Source organism: Callorhinchus milii, unplaced genomic scaffold (genome assembly GCF_018977255.1).
Source record: "Callorhinchus milii isolate IMCB2004 unplaced genomic scaffold, IMCB_Cmil_1.0 Scaffold3, whole genome shotgun sequence".
NCBI lineage: Eukaryota > Metazoa > Chordata > Chondrichthyes > Chimaeriformes > Callorhinchidae > Callorhinchus > Callorhinchus milii.
This window is the reverse complement of record NW_024704744.1, coordinates 17,724,183-17,747,350: the sequence shown is the minus strand read 5'-3', so window position 1 is coordinate 17,747,350 and position 23,168 is coordinate 17,724,183. Positions and strand designations below refer to the sequence as shown.

The 23,168-nt window shown below is 40.6% G+C and overlaps 1 protein-coding gene across 6 annotated transcripts in view; it reads left to right on the top strand.

Annotated features, from left to right (window-relative positions):
* Positions 1-23,168, top strand: part of cyria (CYFIP related Rac1 interactor A) — a 117,314-nt gene that overhangs the window by 57,690 nt on the left and 36,456 nt on the right. For 4 of the 6 annotated variants that reach the window (XM_007897060.2, XM_007897058.2, XM_042333091.1 and 1 more), the window contains one exon: positions 6,246-6,313. The exons of the other annotated variants lie outside the window; for them this stretch is intronic. The gene's annotated coding sequence lies outside the window, so the exon portion shown is untranslated. The remainder of the gene's footprint in view (positions 1-6,245; positions 6,314-23,168) is intronic. 6 annotated transcript variants of the gene reach the window in all.

Below are 23,168 nucleotides of genomic sequence, written 5' to 3'. Positions count from 1 at the left end.
GTGAAAAAGTTGCTTCCTTTTCAGTAGCCACCACAGGGAAAATTCAATATTAACAAGTAACTTAAATGGTCTTAGAGTATATCTGCATTTGCAAATAGCTATTTTACTGACAACACACTTCCAACACATTATTGTTTAGAGAAGAGGAAGCAGAGTCTTATAATAGTCAAAGTGTATTACAGATGGGATGCAACTAATGTAAGTAAAAACAGACTAAGAAGTAGGAGCAGTTGGCAACTATAGTGTACAGCTTTTGTATTTCCCCCCAGAGGTTTGCAAAGACTTCTGGATAAAACAAAACAAAACGGGAAACTTGGCTGTACAAATGAAAACATGACTATAAAAAATTATTCCCCCTTCCCAACCTCAATATATTTATAAGATTGCACCCTTTCCTCCACACACCATTGTTTGCAAGCAAACCAAGACAGCCGTCTTTTCCTTAAACTTGTACCAGAATTGGTAAATGTCTTAAATTGTCTCAATTTGGAAGCAGTTTTTAACCACTGTTCTCAAATAGTAATAATAATAGTAATCCTTGTATTTGATATAGAGCCTTATCATGTCTTTGAGACATTTCAAAGCGCTTCACAGAATACACTGTAAAGTGAATTGACTGTATATTTTGTGGGTGAAACGCACCCAGAAATGTCTCACAAACAGTCTTGGATTGAGTGACCAAATTATTTTTATTTATTTTGAATGAATTATTACCCCGGAAAAGCTATCTGCCAATCGACTAACAACTGGGTTCCTAGTTACTGCTACGTAAACAGAGGCGTTTAGAGTAAGGAAACCTGTCCAACATTTCGCCCTATCAGGAATCAAACTCAGCTCCTCGCTTGTGAGGCGATGCTCTAATCACTAAGGTACAGAACTCCATTAATAAACAAAAGGCTTCTTCCAAATTGAAATTGAATTGAAGAATTTTTCAAAATTAAATTATTAAGTTTTAAGACCATGGTCTTAAAGCGTTTTGAGCCTCGGGTATGTCTATTTGAAATTAAGTAATTTTATTTTTTGCAATAAATACAATGCCAATTCACTTAGGGAATATTACATATTAAATTATTGAGTTGATATCCTTAAACAATAGTCTCTTGCAGCTTTGCTCAAATGCCTATGGGGATAGTTTTTTTTAAACCTTGGCCAGAACGGGGTTTATTACCTGCTTTTTCATCTACAAAATGATAACTATTGCATTAGTTTTAGTGTTGCATGTATTTCAGAAAAGGATGGATGTTGCTGAATAAACCAAGCAGGATTCTTTTCGCTTTGTATGTTTACAATTTGAGGATTTGGATATGTTTCCAACATAGATAAGTTACACTGCTTAACAAAAAGAGTCCAAGGGAAAAAGAGACCAAGGAAATAGAGAATGCTGGAGAGTGCTGATTTTCCATCAGGGAATGTTAGGGTTCATGGAAGGTTGCCAAGGGTTTCAGGAGAAAAATAAATAGCTATCCCAATGAGGTTTTAAGGTAAAGCTATAAAATAGATTTAGCAATTTTGAAAATCCGCAGAGGGAAGAAACTGGAGGAAATTAAATTGGATTATAATAGAGCATCTTATCACATTGCCTCAAAGTGCTTTGTAGGATATACTGTAAGGTGTGACTGTATACTTTGTCAGCGAACGCGCGTCAGCCAATTTACGCACATCAATGTCACACAAATAGGCAGAGAAAATTACCAATTTTATTTTGGGGCATTGTTGGCCAGGACACTGGGAGAGATTTCCTTTTCTTTTCGAAATATGATGGGATCTCTAACATCCATCTGGACAGAATCTTAGTTTAATGTTTCATCTGAAGGACAACACATCTGATAATGCAGCACATTCCTGCATGAGGTGTACTGTAAAGTGTAGGGACTGTGTATTTTGTAGGTGAATTATCATAATATGTATGCTGGTAATGTCCTAAAGAATATTTTTTTTTGTTCGCTCAAGAGAATAGGATAGTCTGGTATTCCCATCTAGTGCATGAATTGAGAGCTTGTGAAATTCATCCACTGATGGCAATGAAATTCTACTGACAACTCAGTTTTATTTATATTTGTGACCTCTTGTTGTCAGCGCAACACTATCAGTGTAGCTGCTCAGCTGCCCCCGCTTTAGACTTCTTTGTACGCTAGTTGCGTGGACCACACAAGAATGACTTCTGCCATCTGCCATCACTTTATTATTGGTTTAGGACTACTGCTTCTAGGTTGTCATGCCCGAGACTGGAATATTTTGACCAATGAACAAGAAAGGGTTATTTTCGTTTTAAGTACACCTGGAGTACAATAAAAAGAACATGGATAGTACACAATCAGCAGTGTGATCCTGCAGTACTGTACACATTTGTAGGCAGCTTCAAAAGCTTTATATACTCAGGAAAAACTTGTGGAGGTCCGTTCCAAAAATCCCCACTGTCAAATCAAACTGCTATTGTTCCAACAGCTGCCTTTGTCTGAACCCAAGATTTTTTTTTCATTTTTGTGTTTTTCATTTCACAGTTCACATGAACAGAATAGCAATGAAAGAGAGAATAAGATAAAGTGCAGGAGAGATGCTGATTTTTCAATTGTGGTGATGATTTGGTATAATAAATGCTTGTTTTCTCCAGTCAATTGTTAATCATTGAATCACTGTCAAAAAAAAATGATATTTCAAAAATGTCTATATGGAGGCTGGTATAATTACTTATTCTACATTATTTGAGGGTTTGTAATACCCTTCTGTTTTCTAATAAACATGACCTTCTCCAAATTAACTTTTAAATAGAAATTGACAGTTAGCATATTGCTGTGCATTGAGCATTACCCTCTGGAATTAATTTTCACTGAGAACAAATTGATAGAGGTAAATTGTTAAAGAAACTGAATATTCAGCTACAATTATTTAAAGAATTGTAATTGTTGAATTGTTTGGCCATAATAAATGTAAACACTTTAGGGATGGAATTGTTTTCGGTACAAACTGCTGCATCGCTTGTCTCCGCCAATACCTCTCCCCAAAAGCCGCTGAAACTCTGGTCCACGCCTTTGTCACCTCCCGGCTGGACTACTCCAACGTCCTCCTCGCCAGTATCCCCTCCACTACCATTCAACTCATTCAGAACTCTGCCGCCCGCATTCTCACCCGCACGAAACTCCGCTCCCCGATCACCCCAGTCCTTGCCAGACTGCACTGGCTGCCTGTCCCAGAGAGGATAGATTTCAAGATCCTCACCCTCGTATTCAAGTCCCTGCACTCCTCTGCAGCCCCCGACCTCTCTGACCTCCCTCCTCAGCACAGTACCCGTTGCCTGTGTTCCTCCGGGTCTGGCCTCCTCCTTGTCCCCCGAGTCCTCCACTCCACCCTCGGCGGCCGTGCCTTCAGCCACTACGCCCCGAAGCTCTGGAACTGCCTTCCTCACTCCCTTCGTCTCGCTCCCTCCCTTCCCATTTTCAGGTCTCTGCTGAAGACCTTTCTTTTCGACTGTGCCTTTGGTCACCTTCCCACCCCTCTCCTTGGCTCGGTCCCGGGATCCTAAACTGTAAAGTGCTCTTTGAGACGCCGTCCGGCGTGGAGGGCGCTATATAAATCCAAGTTGTTGTTGTTGTTGCACATCAAATTGCTTTTTGCAAGAACTGTCCTTTTTATGTGTTTATGATTGCTCACCAGCCAAGTTTTGTTTTAATCCATATGAGCTTTGAGAATAGCAATCCCTTTTAGAAGTCAAGCAATACTTTTCAAAATAGATTTTCTAAAAATATGTTATACAGAATTACTTCATGGATAATGACGAATTATAGTGTACATTGAAATATAGTTATCATTGGACTTCAAAAAGTCAGTTTCATGTTAGTCATATGGTATGACTCATACCCCATTATAACATAGTGGCTATGGGTCTGTAAATTCAGACTAAAATGACAATGAAATGCGCTTTAAAAAGAGTCAGTCCTTTCAGTTCATCAAGTTGATCAACTGCATTTCGGGGGGGACCCACATAGACATATAAGTGGGGTCTCCGATATGCTTGGCAACCTTCTGCCTGTCTCGTTTGGCCAGCTCCTAAGCCACCGATTCCTCCAAGGCAAGGCTGTTGCCAGACCAGCCAATGTGGTTCAGCAGTAGGACTTAGGAGGATCAGGATAAATACTGGGAACAGGGATTCTTCCGAATCTGCTTCTTTTAACCCTGCAAGGCAAAGCCTGATCAGGTGATCCTAGCTGCGGGAAACCTGCATGATCGTGATCTCAAATGACAAGCATTTGAGTTTTAAATGTTTTAGATGTTTAAACTCAAGCAGACTCTGGGTCTACAAATCCTGGCTCTCGCCTTCTGTGCCTAATACTTTTCTAGAGTTGCATAATTTCTGACATCTGTCATCATGCTTAAGAATATCCAAACTAGACTGAGTTCTATGAATGCCACCTACAATAATAATAATAATAATAATAATCCTTGCATTTGATATAGCACTTTTCACGTCTTCTAGACGTCCCAAAGCGCTTCACAGAATAATATATATATATATTCCTTGCATTTGATATAGCGCTTTTCACGTCGGGAGGATGTCCCAAAGTGCTTCACAGAACACACTGTAAAGTGAATTGACTGTATATTTGTGGGCGAACGCGGCAGCCAATTGCGCACAACAATGTCCCACAAACAGTCGTGGATTGAAAATGACCAATTTATTATTGTTTTTGGTTTTTGGAGGGATTATTATTAGGCTCTGTGTGGAGTAAGGAAACTTGCCCAAGGTTTCGCGCTGCCTGGAATTGAACTCAGGTCCCTCACTTGCAAAGCGAGTGCTCTAACCACTGAGCTACAGGACTCCACCTACACATGGAAATTGTCGTGTTTGGAATATACAATCTCTCCCCAGAGGGACACATCCTGCAGATCTAATTCCAGGCAGTATGAGGTGTGGGTTGGTAAGAGCCAAGTCTTGGGCCCCAGAATATTTGTCGAGGGTACTGCTGCAGTTTAACCAGTTCAAACTGCATAACTTGCCATTAAAAGCACTGTGTGGCAAGCTTCCTGTTGCTTGTCCAGCTAGGACTACCCTTCTTAGGGCTTTGGCTTGCAGGGTTAAAAGTAGCTGAGAGGGAAGAATCTTCATATTCTGCCAATGAGCCAGGCAGGCTGATCAGTCGTCAGCACCCTGGAATACTGCAGATCAATCTGGCTCAGGAACCCATCTACTGAGACTGCTACAGAGATTGACGATTGATTCTATTGCCAAGCATATCACCTTGGAGCCAGTACAGCTTCAAGGAGACCCCACTTACCTCCTCTCTGCCCCCCCCCCCCCTTCCCCCCCCGAGAAGATTAGTCACCAGTTGGTCAGGTAAGTATTTGGAGAGAGTGAGCATTCAAGACATGTGGAAATTGCCTTTTACATATGGCATGCATGTGAATCTCAGTCTGGTTTGGATACTCATAAGCATGGTGATGCGTTTCCTCATGTACTGGACACCCGGCTGACCAAGAACTAGATTGCTGCTGATGTCGGAGCCTGATACAGTCCTCACTTGGCATCCATACTTGTGGATACCCTGCCTAGTAATCCAAATCTGAATGATCATGAGGCCACTTGTATTGTTTCTACTTCAAACCTGATTGAGATTAATTTCCTCAGCAGCGAGTCATGGGACCTTCCTGGGCTACACAGCTCAGTACCATGTGATGTTATGCATTTGCCTACATTGTGGGAGATAACCTTTTTTTTTCCAAAAAATTGATACTGTATGTTGAATAATGTTTTCCAGAGTGTACATGCTTCATTATTCTTAGTGTAATAACATTTCATTATAATCTTGGTGTTTTGTCTTCGCACCATATCTATCAAGAATATAATGGCACTCTATAAGAAACTTATGAGGTTTGTTTTGTTGTGAAACCATCAGCAAATAAAACTATTTCGGTAGAAACGTGTAAAATAATATCATCATGCACACACTATTCTAGTTACTATTTACTAACAGTAGATGCTCACCAGCAATAGTATCTATCTAGTTGCCATTTACAAACAATACCTATAATGCACACTACTCTTCTAAATAACCTTAAAAATAACTGGACCTTACATATTTATTCAATGTACGATCCTCAAATTAATAAATTTGTATTTTTCATAAAGTGCACTAAATTTAGATTTTTTAGAAACCGCACTCATCAGTACAACTATGGATAACAGCTTACAAATGCCTTTCCAGCAGGACCTTAATTCAGTTAAGTTAATGGTGTTTTATTTTCACTTGCAGAATCCAGCAAGTGGATGATATAAATATTACAAAGTGCTTTGGGAAGTGGTCGGGGACTAATAAAAAAGGTAATTACCCTTTTTGTTTTTATGCTATTTTCTGTGTATTATTGCCTGTTAGGTTAATGTAGTTGGGCCAATATCACAGGTCACGGCAAAATCTGGTATGAAATCCTCTCATTAAGAGGTATTCAATGAGAATGGGACGATGACATGTGTCAGGGTTTGTTACTGAGGCCAGAGTCAGGAGAACGTTATCACTTCATGACAATATTAGAATGAGTGAGAATGGAAATACTGATAGAGAAACTGGTATAACCCATTAGACTTCTTCATTGTCCTGCTTCATGTCCCCCACCCTATTTCCCCCACCATCAAAGAGCAGGCTTTGAGCTCTTTTGCCCCTGCTCTCTGGAACTCAATGGATGAAAACATAATGCCATAAAATTATTCTAATGTTTCACCTGCAAGAGAGTTGCTGGGAAGAAATGAGGGATGTAAATTTGTAACTGGCTAAAGGGAGAAAAACAGAAAATAGTTTTAATTTGATCTATGTTTGAATGGATGGATGTATTCAGTGGGATGCTTCAGTGGTCCTTGCAAGGTCCTCTTCTGTTCATAACGGACTTAAAATGACCTGGTTTTGCAGACTCATTTCAAGCTAATTAAAATTCCATGTGTCTCCATGTTGTTGAATGGCTAGAAAAGCTTGAAAAGAGACTTCTCAGAGAGGAACTTGTCAAGCTGTTCATGGTACGGTATATGGAGAGCATCGACCCTGAAAATTATTTCAGATACTCAAGGTTGTGAAAGCTAAGTATAGAATGTGTATCAGTTAGTATTTCTTTACACAGAGGGTATCTGTGCCCTCAAAATACCTGTGAGGCATTTGAGATGGTCTCGACGACAAGTTAAGGCGCAATTTCAAATGCAAAGATTATTATTCGTTAATGGCCGGAACTGTTAGCAGGAAGTGTGGCTAAGGTTAAGATAGTTGACTCCTTTTAAGAAACTGCCTGATGCTGTAATGGAATCACAGTGGGGATAGTATTGGCTGAGATAAAATGGTCAAAGAGACTTTTCAACCTAATTTTATTTCTGAAGAATAGATAGAAAATAAGTTTTATTTTTTAAAAAAAGTTACATTGAGAATGGAACATCAACAACATATTGCATTTATACAGCACCTTTCACGTCAGTACAACGTCCCAAAGTGATGAGCAGTTGAAGATGGAACACGAACATTGTTAGAAACGGGAGCTCATTTTACCTATTCAGAAATAGAAATAATAAAATAGAATTTCAGCTTTGATGAGCATCAATGATAGAATGAGAGACTTGCGTGTAACTGGGCACACTTAGTTTGAGTGAAGCAGACAGTGTAAAATTTCAAGCGTTTCAAATGGATTTAGCAAGCACATGACTCTTATACAACAGCTGCGTTCTTTCTAAAGTCGTCTCAAAATTATTTTGGCTCAATTTGACTTTACTAGGGCTTCTCTGTAAACGAGCCCTACACGGAAACAAATGCTCTTGTCACTTTCCAAATCTGTCAGTTGTGAATGTTTTATTTTCGTAAACTTTTTCTTTACGCTTACACTTGATTCAAACAACTGCTGTGTATTTTTTAAAAAAAACAGATCTGTGGTTCTCTGCCAGCTGGTTCTGAGCCAGTCACTTAGCAAGAGGCAGCGTGCCGAAGAGAAAGAATTGGTGCATGCACTTTTTTAAAAAATATTGTGCAAGAATTTGTGATTTGGAGAAAGACAGTTTGTTTGGCAGAAGAAGCTAGCAAAGGAAACGGCCAAACCAGTCTGTAAAAATGTGTAGCACACAATATGTGGTGTAAAATTAATTGCAACTGATTCCAGTGTTTGGGATCCAGAAACATAGGATATTATTGTGGTGCGGGGCGGGGAGTATGTGAGCCTGCTAGCTCATCAAGGTGAGGGATATTAGTTCAAGAAATTGGAATAGCTTCTCACCAAATGCCAAACCTCAGCTTTAAGTATTTTTCAGTATTCCAGATCAGGAATGGCACAGGCCACATGCAGAATAAGAGCTTCTACCCAACTGACCTTAGTCTAGCCATAGAAGAGCTCCCTCTACTGCACAGTCTGATATTGCTGACTTTCAGGTCTGACTTGTGCCTCTGGGTGAGACTGACAATTTGAGGGCTGTATGTGTGATGTGAGTCTATATATTGGACATTGAGCTAAGAATACTCCAAATTTATCTCATATGACTCGCAGTAAACACAGAGAAGAAACGACTTTCATCGCATCAATAAAGGGCTGGATTCAAATCCTTGTCTTGGGTTGAGAAGGCAAATTGGCAATCTCTTACATCTCCCGAGCCCCAGTTTCTCTAGAAACCATAGATCTTTAATAAATTGTTCAAATCAGCATTGATCATTTTATAAACTGGATGCATATAGATGAAAAAAATTAAGTTCTGTCAAATTATGCTTAAAAATGAACAATTGCAAATAGACACAGGACAGTTCCTGTATGGTAATAATTTGGGCTATAAATTTCATTTTCTATTACTGGTTTTGGGAGTTCATATTAAAGCACAGAGTAGACAAAAACCCATCATATTCTACTTTTCCCTAAATGTATTACATGCTCCATTGACAAATGATTCTCCTTATCTTCTAATCATATTGGTGCTGAAACATATTACTACCGCATGGGACAGTAATAGAATCTGCGACTGATGCATTCTCTTTTTAAATATGCATTTAGCAGCCTTGCTTTGTGTACTGTAACAACCTAATGCATTATTCAAGAATGATGCACACTATGCACTTGTGCTGCAGAGAAATTGTCTGATACACCAGAGTGCAATTTGAAAGGTCATTTTGCTTTGCAGCAGATGAAATAGAACTCATTTTTTAAAAATGGCTTGTTAGTCTGCCCTTCTGATGTTGTGTTGACGTTTAGCCACTAACTGTAGGCAGATGAGTACCCTGCTGTTGTGAGTTGTGTAGCTATGCATTTAAATAACCACACTGAAGCAGGGCTGGAATAATGGATTCTTTAAGAGATCATGATTGTCAACCATCTGTTTGAAGCATCAGGAAATCTTAAACGCAGACTACAGCATTACCTTTAACTGTTCCCTGAATCTGTGGGCTTATTATTCAAGCACACGTCTTTAAATAAGTTTGAATATCTATTGGCCATGCTAATACTGGCAGCAGCTTCTCAGTCTTGCACATTGGGTGCGGAGGCAATTGTTTTCACATCTTCATTTTGAAAATGCAGTTACTACAGAGATTGATGTTGCATCAGACTAAATCTGATCACGGATAAGGAGAGAAAGAACAGTTTCACATCACATTACTTTAATTTGACTGTTAGAGGAAGCAATCTGAATCAGCTGCATAATTCACTTGAGACTTGATATTAGATTTTAGCTGAGCTGCAAACCAGGGTAATCAGAACACAGGCCACAGACCTCGGCATATCTCAAATCAGTCTCTTAACATGCAGTTAAAATTTGTAAAGAGACTCTTACGAAGTTTGATGGATTTAACACAGTGCAGATTAGAGGTTTTATAACTAATATATATTTTGATATAATCTGGTAGAATCCAAAGACCGTTAGTCAGCTGCTGGTTAATATTGTGTAACTAACTGTTCCGTGGGGCAGTGGTTGGGATCTGTTACACACTTGAGAAGTCTGAACTACCAGAGCTAAGAAGCAGCAAGCTCCCCTTGTTCCTTGGAGAAAAGTTGGTCAACACTTGTTTCGGTTGAAATGAGTTTCAAAAGATTTATTTTTAAACATGGCTTACAACAATTTTGCTCCCAGGTATAAATTCTTCAGGTTTCTAAATTCAGCTCGAACGTGGCTTGTATTTGGTCAGGGTTATACCCTCAAAGTACTGTTGTAAGGTAACCTTTGATGTTGTTAACATGATGGCATCCAGAGCTCCACAAGGAAAGTATTCTCTGAGCTTCTCCAGAATACTTTCAAGTCTGATTATATTGAAATCCCATCCGAACACACAAAAAGCTTAAAACCAATTGTCCTCAATCGTGCACACTTTGCTGTTACTAAAATTATGAAATTTTATGTGTAATCAATATTCCTGATTTATTATTCTCTGTATACTTTGAACTTCAGTCCATTACTGTAAAGGAGAGAGGATCAGTCACGCTGTCACCTTAAAAAAGAAGCTTGTCAGACATGTTGTCTAATCTTCCTGTGTATATAACTCTGCTACTTCTATATCTTCTTTATTCCCACCATCAAAGACTTGTCTTTGGCTCCTGGCCCAATTTCACAAGCACTTTGAACAAATTCATTCTCATTCATGTAGCCTAAAGCAACTTCCCCATTCTATAAGGATCAGATTGCGATCTTAAGCAATGGTCATTTCAGAAGAAAAAGAGAACTACCCTGATATTGCAGTATTAGGCATCGTTGATAGGTTTTTATTATAAGATCTATTAGAAACTCCTCATGACAATAGAGGTGATTGTATTCCTTCTCAAGGGTTGCAATAATAATCTTGTGTTTAGATATGTGTTTTAAAGTCACTAATGACATTCTGAACATCTGTGATCAGGGCTCCCTCTGCCTCCTTGTTCTTCTTGACCTCTGCCGCCTTCAACACTGTCGACCACTCCATCCTCATACACCGCCTCTCCTCTTTACTTAATCTTCGCGGACCTGCCGTTGCCTGGTCGATTCCTATCTCTCTCACCGTCTTCACTTTGTTGCCTCTAACGTTTTCTCCTCCAGCGCCCGTCTGGCATCCCCCAGGGCTCTGTCCTTGGCCCTCTCCTCTTTAATATCTACATGCTCCCCCTTGGTGACATCATCCGCAGACATGGGGTCAACTTCCACATGTATGCCGATGACACCCAACTCTATCTTTCTGCTTCCACCCTCAACTCCAGGACCACTGTTGTCCTGACAGACTGCCTGTCGGACATCAAGTCCTGGATGAGGGCAAATTTCCTACAGTGAACAAGACTCAGGCTCTGGCAACATCAACCTCCATGGTTGCACACTTCAACTCACCAAGCCAGTCAGGAACAACTTTGGTGTCTTGTTTGACCTCAACTGTCTTCCCCACATCCAAGCCATGGCTGCATTTTGATAGTAAGTCCATTTTTAAGGAATGTTTCAGATGGCATAATTCCAAACTAAATTTTCCTGAACCACAAATTCAGTGAATAACATAAGAGGAAGACTGCAAATCCTTTAAAAACTTACAAGGTTAAGTGGATTCAGTTAAGTGTTCGATAAAGCAGCAATACCTCAAACCAAAGTCTGGGTTAGTGAATAGAGGATCATCTAAAGTATTGTTGAAGCTGAGTCGACAATCACAGTTAAAAAGGAATTGGCTAAATACTTCAGGAAACATAATATTAAAGGGTATGAGGAATGGGAATAGGATAGTCAGGGGAGCTAGTACTAGCAGAAACCAAATGGCCTCCTTCTGTGCTCTAAACATTTGTAAATGCTATTGTATGTTTGTCCTTCAAAATGGAGGATTGTATGTATCATCTTCATCCTACAAAGTACCTGAAGATGCATCCATGTAGACGGTACACTTACCACCTGCTTTTTGATTTGTCAACCATAGCTGTTGGTTGAAACCTTTGCAAGACGCCCAGCCAGAGATGAGCAAATGTTCAACGAGTCTAACACCAGCAGATGATCGGTTGTTCTTTTGCTCCCAGTTTTGCTCCTCCAAGTAGTTATGAATAAAACTACACTAAATAATAAAAAAAAGTATTTAATGTGCTGGTTTAGTTCTCCATTTCCCATGCAATGATTAACATACCAGATACTTTGTGCATTTTTTGCTGTATAATTTTAAACAATCAGAAGCTGTATAATTCCATAAGTTCTTTCACCACAATATCAAAATACCAGTATTGAAAATAAAATGTTTTTTTTACTTGAGCAGATATTGCACATACAGTGGAGGCCCCATTATCAGCATATTTTTCAGGGAATATGCATAGGAAGGACAGGGACAGAGCATGATTTTTGGAGTGAACACACAGGTTAATATATTGGAATAAGATTTCTCAGCCCAAGGGGAAGTGTTTTTAATTAAGATCTGGAGAGGGAGGAAAGCAAATCCAGAATAAGATGAACTGGACTATCTTCCAAATAAAATAAGAGGAAGCAAAAAGCCTTTTTGTATTTTGTGAGAAATATCTTGATTCTAATTAGAGCTTGACCTGAATTTAAGTGAACTATTTTTGCATAAAATTTAATATAAAACTTCAAATTATTACCTGTGCACTTAATGAAAATATTCATTACACACCTCATGGGGGAGGGTTGGGCAACAGGCTCAGAGAAATTGTCCTCTAGGTTTCCTTTCAGTGCAGAGTGTTGTCCTTCATTAACGTGAAATAGGAGTGATCTAGATATGATGAAGTGCTAAGTTTCCTGTGCATTGGATGGCAGTGAGCTCTGAGCAGTTGTATCCCATTGTTATTTGAGCGGTCACTTTGAGGGTGAACTGCAGAAACTAGATTATAAATCGCTGAAGTACTGACATTTTTATACATTCAAATAAAACCTTATTCTTCACATATCTGGAAGCTCCGGGAAATTCTGCACTTCCTGTGTAGGTCATTTAGCATTTGAGTTTAACTGCTCCAGCACCAGAATTACAGCAATAAATCTACTAAGAGGTCATGAGTAGCAAAAACATGCTTTAACCTGGCTTTTAACCTACTTCAATGTTCTCTTTATCAATCTTCCTATTTTTGGTCATCTGGGTACAGAAACCTGCTTCTGTTTCCAAACCACTGTATTAAAAGTTTCATAATTGTGTGATATTTGTCTGATATGAAGTGTACATATACTCATCTTATCATCAAATGCCGGTGGATCTATCTGGTGTACCTGTTTTAAATATACCAGTTAATTCTACAAAATGCCTTCCATCAACTCACCTTCTGTGCAATACAGCCTCCTCTCTTGGCCAGGAATGGGACCAATTGGCAGCTGCTCCAAAGTGATTGACACCTCAGAGCTGTACTAATTGGTCCCCCTCCCGTACAATGGTAATGGGAGGGAGGAGGTGGCGACTGCTGCTCCTCTGCTGGGCAGGAAGCCCCCAATGTGATGTGTCCAACTTAAGCAGCTTCCACTATACTGGTTAGGTTGATTTTACATAATTTCTTATCTAAATTTCATATTCAACCTAATTCACGCTTATTGTATTTTACATTTGAATACTAAACTGCTTTTATGCCTACAGTGCTTCAATGTCTATTCTGGAGCTGGGATCCACATCAGGAAAGCCTAGATTCTGCTTGGCAAGAGGGGAGACCCTAAAACTGAGTTTAGACCTAATTGCATGACTATAAAATCCAGGACTACCTAGTTTTTGAGCTAATTAGCAAGTACTTTTAGTATCAACCATAACATTTCAATTCAATTCAATTGAGTTCAATTCCAGACAGGGCGAAACCTTGGGCAAGTTTCCTTACTCCACACGCCTAATAATAATCCCTTCAAAAAACAAAACAATAATAAATTGGTCATTTTCAATCTACGACTGTTTGTGGGACATTGCTGTGCGCAATTGGCTGCCGCGTTCGCCCACAAATATACAGTCAATTCACTTTACAGTGTGTTCTGTGAAGTGCTTTGGGACGTCCTCCCAACGTGAAAAACGCTATATCAAATGCAAGGATTATTATTATTATTATTATTATTATTTCAGTGGCTCAGGGAGAACTGAATTAATTAAAATACATTTTCTAGTTTGTGGCAACCCAAGGGTAAGTCCGTGTATACCAGTTTAGTGCCTGGAGGTTAATGATAACGTGATTCATTGGTTTCTGCTGATATGGTCCTTATTGCACCACTGTTTGAGAATGTGCACTTTGGGAACGCTTGTACATTTTCTACAATAATGCTTGCATTTGATAGGCCGCTTTATGTTGATACATTTCAAAGTGCTTCACTTAATGAATTCCTTTGAAGGCAAATGTGGTAGCAAATCTGGGCTAGTAATATCCCACAAACCACAATGAGTTGAATGACTCCAACTGATTATAAACCTGGACACCAAGAGAACTTCCTACCCTTCAGATTGTGCCTTAGGGTCATTAAAATACAGCATAACAGGCAGACTGCAGCTCTGGACCATACCAGTTGCCAATTATTATTTTGTTGCCTGATTATTAATTACCTAGCAGCTCTTGCTGTTGTATCCACCCTCTCAACAGCTGTTCCACACTTAGCAATAATGGCACTCCTTGCTTTACATTCCATTAAAGCTTTACAACTGGCCCATTTATGGAAGAAAAATTCCTCTGATTATATAATTCTAGCTACAATATATAAATTACTATCTCGGTTTCTAAAAGCAAATGCTAAGGTATCAAACTTGCCCATTATGGGCATCTGCATCTGTACTGGCCTCTGGTGGTCAATTCAGCAGTGAAATTTGTAAGGGTGAAATGACTGATTTACGTTGAATTACATAGAATTTTACAGCTTGGCAACAGCTTTTCAGCCCATCTAGTCTGTTCTTGTAGTTATATTACACACAAGTCTCTACTCCTTATTCTCTTTATATATTAAATATTTAAATATTGTAGACATTACATATTTTATAATTAATATAATAAATTTTATTATGCAAAAGTAATTAATAGTTATACAAAATAAATTGTGTGTATATATATCTAAAAATTTGTATATATCCTCTGTTTTCTTCTCCCAAGTCTATGCATCAAGTTCTCAAATACATTGGTTTTCTGATTCAACTGATGCAAGTGGACTGAAAACATGTGGTTTTTTTTAAACAAGTACTTTAAACAAACATGGATTTTGACTTAAAATAATATGTGAAGGAATCATGGATAAAATGGCTTTACATACATGAAGGGGATTCTCCAAACCTTGTTTGAAGAACAGCAGTTCTTCATCCTCCTGTTCTGTTCGAAAATGCCGATAACTAATTAGAAGTACAAGAATTAGAACTTACTCATCTGATGCAGAGATGTCGTCATTACAGTTCATCATTTAAACAAACATGACTCAAATTTAAAGACAGAGATTAGAACATTTTCCAGAAAGGAGTTTGATAATAATTTCATGCAGATGTAACATTGCTCTTGCAGAGCATTATGGGCATCTGATGGAAGCATGTGATAGAAGCCCATCACCATGCTTAAGAATATCAAAACCAAACTGCAAATTCCATGCATCCCACTTACACATGGAAGTTCCAGAGATAGATTGTTTGAATGAAACGTGCACACTCTCTCCCTGGAGGGATACATCCTTCTTCCGTAGAGTATTAAGCACAGGTTGGTAGGAGCCAACGATTCAAGACCCCAGAGTGTGCGTTGGGTATTTCTGGAATCTAACCAGCTCAACCGCATAGCTTGCCATTGATAGCACTGTTTGGCAAGCTTTCCCACTGCTTGTCCAGCTAGGACCACACAATAACAAAGTTACATTTATAAAGCGCTTTTCACATTGGGAGGACATCCCAAGGCGCTGAACAGTCGGGGATTAGGACCTAAGTGTGGGTGGGGGGCAGGGATGGGATGAGGGGGGATAGGAGGGCAGCTGAAGGCACGGTCTAAAAGGAGGGTTTGAGCCGTGCGTTGAAGGAGGCAAGAAACGGAGCAAGGTGAAAGGATTGTGGGATGGAGTTCCAAAGAGTGGGGGCAGAGGCTGAAAGCCTGGCCGCTGATGGTAGGGTGGGTTGGGCAGGAGACCAGGAGCAGGCCAGAGCCTGCTGAGCGGAGGGAGCAGACAGATTGATAAGGGGGGGTCAGCAGGTCAGAGATGTAGGAGGGGGCAAGGCATGGAGGGACTTGTAAGTGAGGACGAGGATTTTGAATTCTATCCTCTGAGGATAGGGAGCCAGTGGAGCTGGGCAAGGGTGGGGGTGATGGTGTCACGGAGCCTGGTGTGGTAGAGGACACGAGTTGTAGAGTTCTGGATGATCTGCAGTTTGTGGAAGGAAGGCTTGGGGGGGGCCAACAAGGAAGGTTTCTGTGGTCGAGCCTCGAGGTGACGAATGGGTGTATGAGGGTTTTGGCAGCCTGAGCGGTGAGGCAGTGGCAGAATTGGGCAATGTTGCGGAGGTGAAGGAAGACAGAGCAGATCATGGCACGGATATGGGGGAGAAAGGACAGTTAAGGATTGAACAAGAAGCCCAGGTTCCTCACTGGCTTGGTGAGGTGGAGTGTACAACCTTAGATGCTGATGCTGCCGGGCCGCTGAACGCACCTGCGTCAAATCTGGCCTAACGGTCCACCGACAAATCTGGCTGGACCTCCTCAAAATCTACCGCTCCACCCTAGCCTCGGCCAAGTCATCCTTCTACTCCAGGATAATCCTGGAGGCGAAGAACAACCCCAGGCTACTGTTTTCTACCACATCCCCCACCATCCCGCGCAGGTCATCTCCTCCAACCTTCAATTCGAGGAGATGCTGGATTTCCTTGAATCCAAAATCAAGGGAATTCGCTCCGCGGTCACTTCCCCTCCAACATCCACCCACCTCCCACCCCCTCCCTCCTACACTCCGACTCCTACCCATCCTCCCCTACACACTTTCGTACCCGTTTCTCCACCCTCTGTCACCAAACTCATCCTATCCCTGAAACCCACCACCTGCTCCCTTGACCCCATCCCCACTCCACTCCTTATCTCCCAGTTCCACCTCTTTGCCCCACATATCACAGGCATCGTCAACCTGTCCCTCTCCTCTGGCTCTGTTCCCATTCACTTAAAAACTGCCACCATCACTCCCACCTTGAAAAAACCCTCCCTTGATGCGTCACACCTATCAAGCTACCGGCCCATCTCCAACCTTCCCTTCCTGTCCAAGGTCCTGGAACGAGTTGTCGCCTCCCAGCTGCAAGCTTTCCTCTCCACCCATTCATTATTCGAACCCCTTCAGTCGGGTTTCCGTGCTGCCCATAGACATCCTGACCATTTGTGACCAGGGGTCCCTCTGCCTCCTCGTCTTCCTCGACCTATCGGCAGCATTCGATATGGTCGACCTCGCTATCCTCCTCCACCGCTTGTCCTCCCACCTCAACCTTCAAGGCCCTGTCCCTGAGTGGTTTAGGTCGTACCTCTCCCACCGTCTTCACTTTGTTTCCACGAATGGCTTTTCCTCCAACCCCCGCACTGTCTCGTGCAGTGTCCCTCAGGGCTCTGTCCTCGGTCCCCTCCTCTTCACCCTCTATATGCTCCCCCTGTGGTGACATCATCCACAGACATGGGGTTCACTTCCACATGTATGCGGATGACACCCAACTCTTTTGTGAAGTGTTTTGAGACATCTAGAAGACGTGAAAAGCGCAATATCAAATGCAAGAATTATTATTATTACCCTTCCTAAGATTGGGTGCACAAACTGAACACAATATTTAAAATGAGGTTGTATCAAAGTTTTAAGCGAAATATCAGTAGCAAAACTTCTTTCCTTTTATATTCCAAACACTTTGGTTCAGAGTGTACGTGGTTGAGTGTAGGTTTGCTTTTAGATCTAAGGTTAAGACAGATCTAGGCCTTCTGGCCCTGACAAGCTGGCATCCTGTGCCAAAAGAAATGTTGATTTCTGGTAGAAGTTGTTGCTCATATCTATGTGCAGGAAGTGCTGCTGAAGACCCAGAAGTTGGCCATTTTCCCATGCTTTGTTGAAGCAGCCTTTGAGGTATTGGACAAAAATTACTGCTTTGCAGAGGGTTGGCCTGTTAAAGCCCAGCATTGTTAGTCTTTATTGGTTTCTGCGCCTGCGAGCTTCAGTTGGACCAGTATATAATGGTGTACCATCGATCCAGAGAATACTGGAAGTGCAGTACGCATCCAGCGTACTGGAGGCGGGACATTTTTAAAGTGGTTTCAGAATTGACAAAGAAAAAAGAAAGATTAGTTGTTCAAAGAGCTGCATCGGATTGAAAAGAGGATGATTTGTGGTGCCTCCTGGTCTTTTCTGTGTACAGTGGTAATTTGTAAAGTGGACAGAAGCAACGTTTGAAAACATCAGTTGAATTAAGTTGATAAAAGTTGATTAACTTTTTTTAAGAAACACAAGTAATGAAGCATAACAAAATGTGATTGTTTGCAGAAGTATCAATTGCTATTTTTTGTGAAAGAAGTGATTAAATATTATTGGAAATAATATTGCAGGAACAAAAGGGTGGATTACAGTGCTCTTTTTCTGGTCTTATATATTTCCATCTTCCTAACATAATGGTTGTAATAAGTATTCTGTATTATATGGTATGAAGAATAAGAACCAGCTAATATTTGCTACTGCAGTTAGATAAAAGGCTAATGCAGTGCTCAAAGTAAGTTAGAGTACTGAATGTAATCAAGGAGTTCGAATTCTTAATGTACAGAATTACGGATCAACAAGTTTTGGAGCATCCTGTGAATTTCAAGAATGGATTATTCCCTATACACAGTCGGAGTCATTTTTATTGCTTTAATATGAGATTGGTTAATACAAAATTATGATGTTGCCCATTGATGGAAATTTTCTGAAAATTATTCTCAGTTTTATATTACAAAACCAAAAGGTACTTTTTTTGTTCATGACCAAACCTGCAGTATTATCAGGTTATTTTTAACTGCACATTACAGTGAAACTCTTGTTGAGCAGATCAGGGTATGGAGATGTGTGTGATATTATTCTGTTACTGTGAGCTGTCTCCTTGGCAACAACTGTGCTGCGGAACAATTAAATTTAAGAAAAAATTGTGTCTCCGACTGTACAGTCAATTCACTTTAGAGTATATTCTGTGAAGCGCTTAGATGTCTAGAAGATGTGAAACCCGCTTTGTCAAATGCAGGGATTATTATTATTTATTATTATAGTTCTTGATCAGCCATTTCTATCTCGTCAACATCTTCTGTAAGCCCTACGATGAATCTGATCAATGATGCAGCTATCGTATTGCAGGAATCATGAAAGTCAGCACTGGAGAAGGAGTTACTTGAAACTGGCTTGCACTTTCATTTGGCACCCTGCTATTGTATCACGTTTGCTTCCTTATTGCTTCGAAAATCTCTTTCCTTTTGGAAGCTTGCAAGTTAGAACATTCGCTCCCAGTTTACTGGGTTACAAAACAGATTATTTAGCTACTTTATCTCTTCCAACACCTGGTCTCTTCTCACCTCTCCCACTCGTGGAACAATACACGTTGCGTCATTGTACATTTTAGGACGTTCATCTGCTTTCCATTATAAATATGCAGAATCTCACAAACCACTTTCTTTTTTATGTAATGCTGAAATTGATTAACTAAGAATGAGGTTAGTTGGGGGACTGCAGCATTCTAATGTGTGACTACTTGAGACTCTTATATTTAATAATATTTGATGTGCATCTGCTTATTATTAACAATTTTCCATGCTCAAAATAGCTTTAAATGTCAATGTTACTGATTGTATTGGAGAAGGAGGAACTATGGAGAAAGCTTCCTCTGCCTGTTGTGCAGGCGGCCTTTAAAAATCCCATCACTCTATTTGAAAACAAGGGAGTTTCTACCAGTTCACTGGTCGGAATATTGGGAAAAACTCCCTTTTTTTCAAAAAGAGTGATGGGATCTGATCAATTGTTCATTCACGTTTTGCTGAGTGCAAAATAACACTGTGTTTGCCTACAAAAATAATGCCCTTGACAATAACTACTGTAAAGAACTTAGACATATAGAAGTAATGAAGGTCTATATTAAAACAATTTTTCTCCTATGAGAGTCCAGAAAAAATAGATGCGTGCATGGTGTGTGGAAGATTTGATTTGGTAAGTCAAATGGTGTACTCTCATTCCAGTTTTTTATATTTTGAACAAATTGATCTGTTGAGCACAAAACTAAAGTTGATCTAAATTTTCCATTCTCTTTTGCATTCTTTTTCTCTCACCATGCTGCAAAAAAAATCACGCTTTCGCTCTGCCTGTCTCAGATCTCACAACTCACATTGGGTCTGCTAATCAGTACAGATGTCTTCCTGCTGTAGTGATTCATCACCATCACTGCTGCTTTGCTACATTTACATAACTTTTAAACGTTAAACATTCTTGTCTCTTGTAAATTGCTGTGAACTGTCTGACTCAATCCCTGTGCGTTATTTACTGCAACCAAGCCAATGTGCTTCTATATCAAAACTATTGCACATCCAGAGATGCACAACTTGAAACATCGTGCTTGCAAGCTAATTGAGACTTCAAAAAATTAAAAGGCTCATCTAATGAATCAGTCCACATGTTGCTTTCAGAGTGTATTTTAAAGAAATCAAGCTAAAAATTGGAATTTGGTAATAGAGCAAATTTCCTTTTTAAAAAAACTACAACCACAGCGAGTTCAGGTGGATGTTAAAGATCCCACAGCACTATTTCGAAAGAGAGGGTGGTTTTTCTCGATGTTCTGGCCAATAATCCAGCAAATAATATTAGTCACTCACTTTATGGCTGTTTATGGGACATTGTTTTGCACAAATTGGCTGCCACGTTCGTCTATAGTACGTAGCCACTACACAGTAAGTCCTGTGAAGTGCTTTGATGTGTCTTCCTTTTGTGTAAGGTGATGTATCAAATATAAGGATTAATACTATACATGTTTTTGGTGGATTGTGGAATTTTGGAACATTGTTGCGGACAAATTGGCGGCTGCATTCGACTACAAACTACACAGTCACTGCACTTTATCTTGTGAAACACTTTAAGATGCCTCTTGATATAAAACCCCCAATTTTAAGGATTATTATAGGGAGCAAAATTGTGATAAAGTATGAAAAGAAAAGTGTGTGATGCCAGTGTTCATCTGACACCTTAACATCTGACAACTTAACATCTGACAACTTAAAACTGCTGATAGCTGGGCCCAGAAAGAGAGGCTGGGATGCTTTGGAAAGATGCTGCAAGAGCGCTGGGTATGAGCAGGAAGGGCGGAGTGACTACACTGAAACAATGAGGAGTGGTTTGTTGTGCATTATCCATGTTGCATAACTAAACATTCTGTGTGGCTGAATGTTGGGCAAGCTGAGTATCGTCAGAAAGCGATGGAATGGGTATGACTTCGTTGAAAGGGTGGGATTATATATGGAATGGTGAGACCACTATGGAGGAAGCAGCGATTGACCGAGTTGCACCTAATTGCATTGAGTTACTCTGTTTTGTTCTCTTTGTCTTGTTTAAATATTTCCCATATGGCATAATTTCTATTTACTTAGCAAATATCTGTTTACTTCTATTATAGGTTTCTGTTACACTTAAGACAATTGTGGTGGGCCTCTCCATATGAATGAGTTGACCTTTTCTTCTCTGCATCCTGGCTAATTCGTCACTCCTTCTGTGATATAGCAGCAGGCGAGATCCAGCACTTTTCTCCGAGTTCTTGCTTCACATACCGTTCTAATCAGAAACACTGAGCACAATGTAGAATCTACCCACTGTTGAAGGTAGTACATTCAGGGGAAAAAAAGCATGAAGTTACCATGCATTATCTATTATTTTCAAGATAACCAATGCAGTTGACTAGGATATCTCTTGCAGTGCCACAACATGTTTTTAAACCTAATTACTTATCAGTAGTATTATGCTAAGTAATATTTAGCTCCAGCATTCAAAGCTGTGTTTCTGTATCAGAGGCATTGAAACTTAAATGGGGTTGATCTGGAATATGTCAGCTGGAGCTAATGGGTTCTTGTCAACATCTGTCTTTCTTTGTGAAGATGTCCTTGACGAGAGACAAGAATCTCAAACCTCATACTTAATTCCTTCATCACCTTCCAAATGGGACTTATGTTCTTGAGATTTTTAACCATTTGGCAGAGATGCTGTCTTAAATTTGGTGGATTAATCCAAATCTGATGCTTTTCCAGATGTTGCACCTCTCTCCCAACAGCTCCATTTGTGTGAATCTTCCAATGTGATATTTGTTTCAGTCAGACTTCACAAACTCTTACCAAACCTGTTGCAGTCTTCCCTGTTGGTTTCCCATACTCAGACAAAGTTGCTTGTCATCCAACTCCCCCTTCTCTCCTCACTGCTGGACGACACAATCAACCAGACTCCACGGGTTCTGTACCTGTCCCCCTTAAAACCACTGTCATCACTCCCCTCCTCAAAAAACCCCTCCACCCTCACAATTTACCATCCCATTTCCAACCTGCCCTTCCTTGCCAAAGCTCTGGAACGCGTTGTTGCTAACCAGCTTTGCTCTCATCTCTCCCTCCACTGTCTTCTTGAGCCCCAACAGTCTGGATTCCTCCCTACCCACAGCACAGAGACGGCACTTGTCGAGGTCGCAAACTACGTCCTCTCTCTCTGTGACCAGGGCTTCCTCTGCCTCCTTGTCTACCACCTCTCCTTCCGCACTACCCTGGTTCGAGTCCTACTTCACAAACCGCCTTCACTTTATCTCCTCAAATAGTTTCTCCTCCCACCCCCGGCCGGTCTACCTCAGGGCTCCATCCTTGGCCCCCTCCTCTTCCTCATCTATATTCTCTCTCTTGGCGATGTCATCCGCAGACGTGGGGTAAACGTTCGCATTTATGTAGATGACACACAAATCTATTTCTCCTCCTCCAGCCTCAACTCCAGGTCCGCAGATGTTCTCTCGGCTTATCTAGCGGATATTAGGACCTGCATGAGCGAAATTTTTCTACAACTAAATGTTGACAAAATGGAAGCAATACTTATTGACTCCCGTCAATGTTTTCTATCCTGCAGCTCTGACCTCCTCAACCTTCCCGACCTATCCCTCAGACTTACCGAACCAGTGCACAACCTAGACATCAGGTTCGACCCACAGCTGCCTTTCCTTCCCCACATCTGGTCCCTGACCAGGACTGCCTTTCTCCACCTCCTCCACATTACCCGCCTCTGACCGCACCTTACCCCAGACTCAGCCGAAACACTCGTCCATTCATTCACCATCTTCCGACTCGAC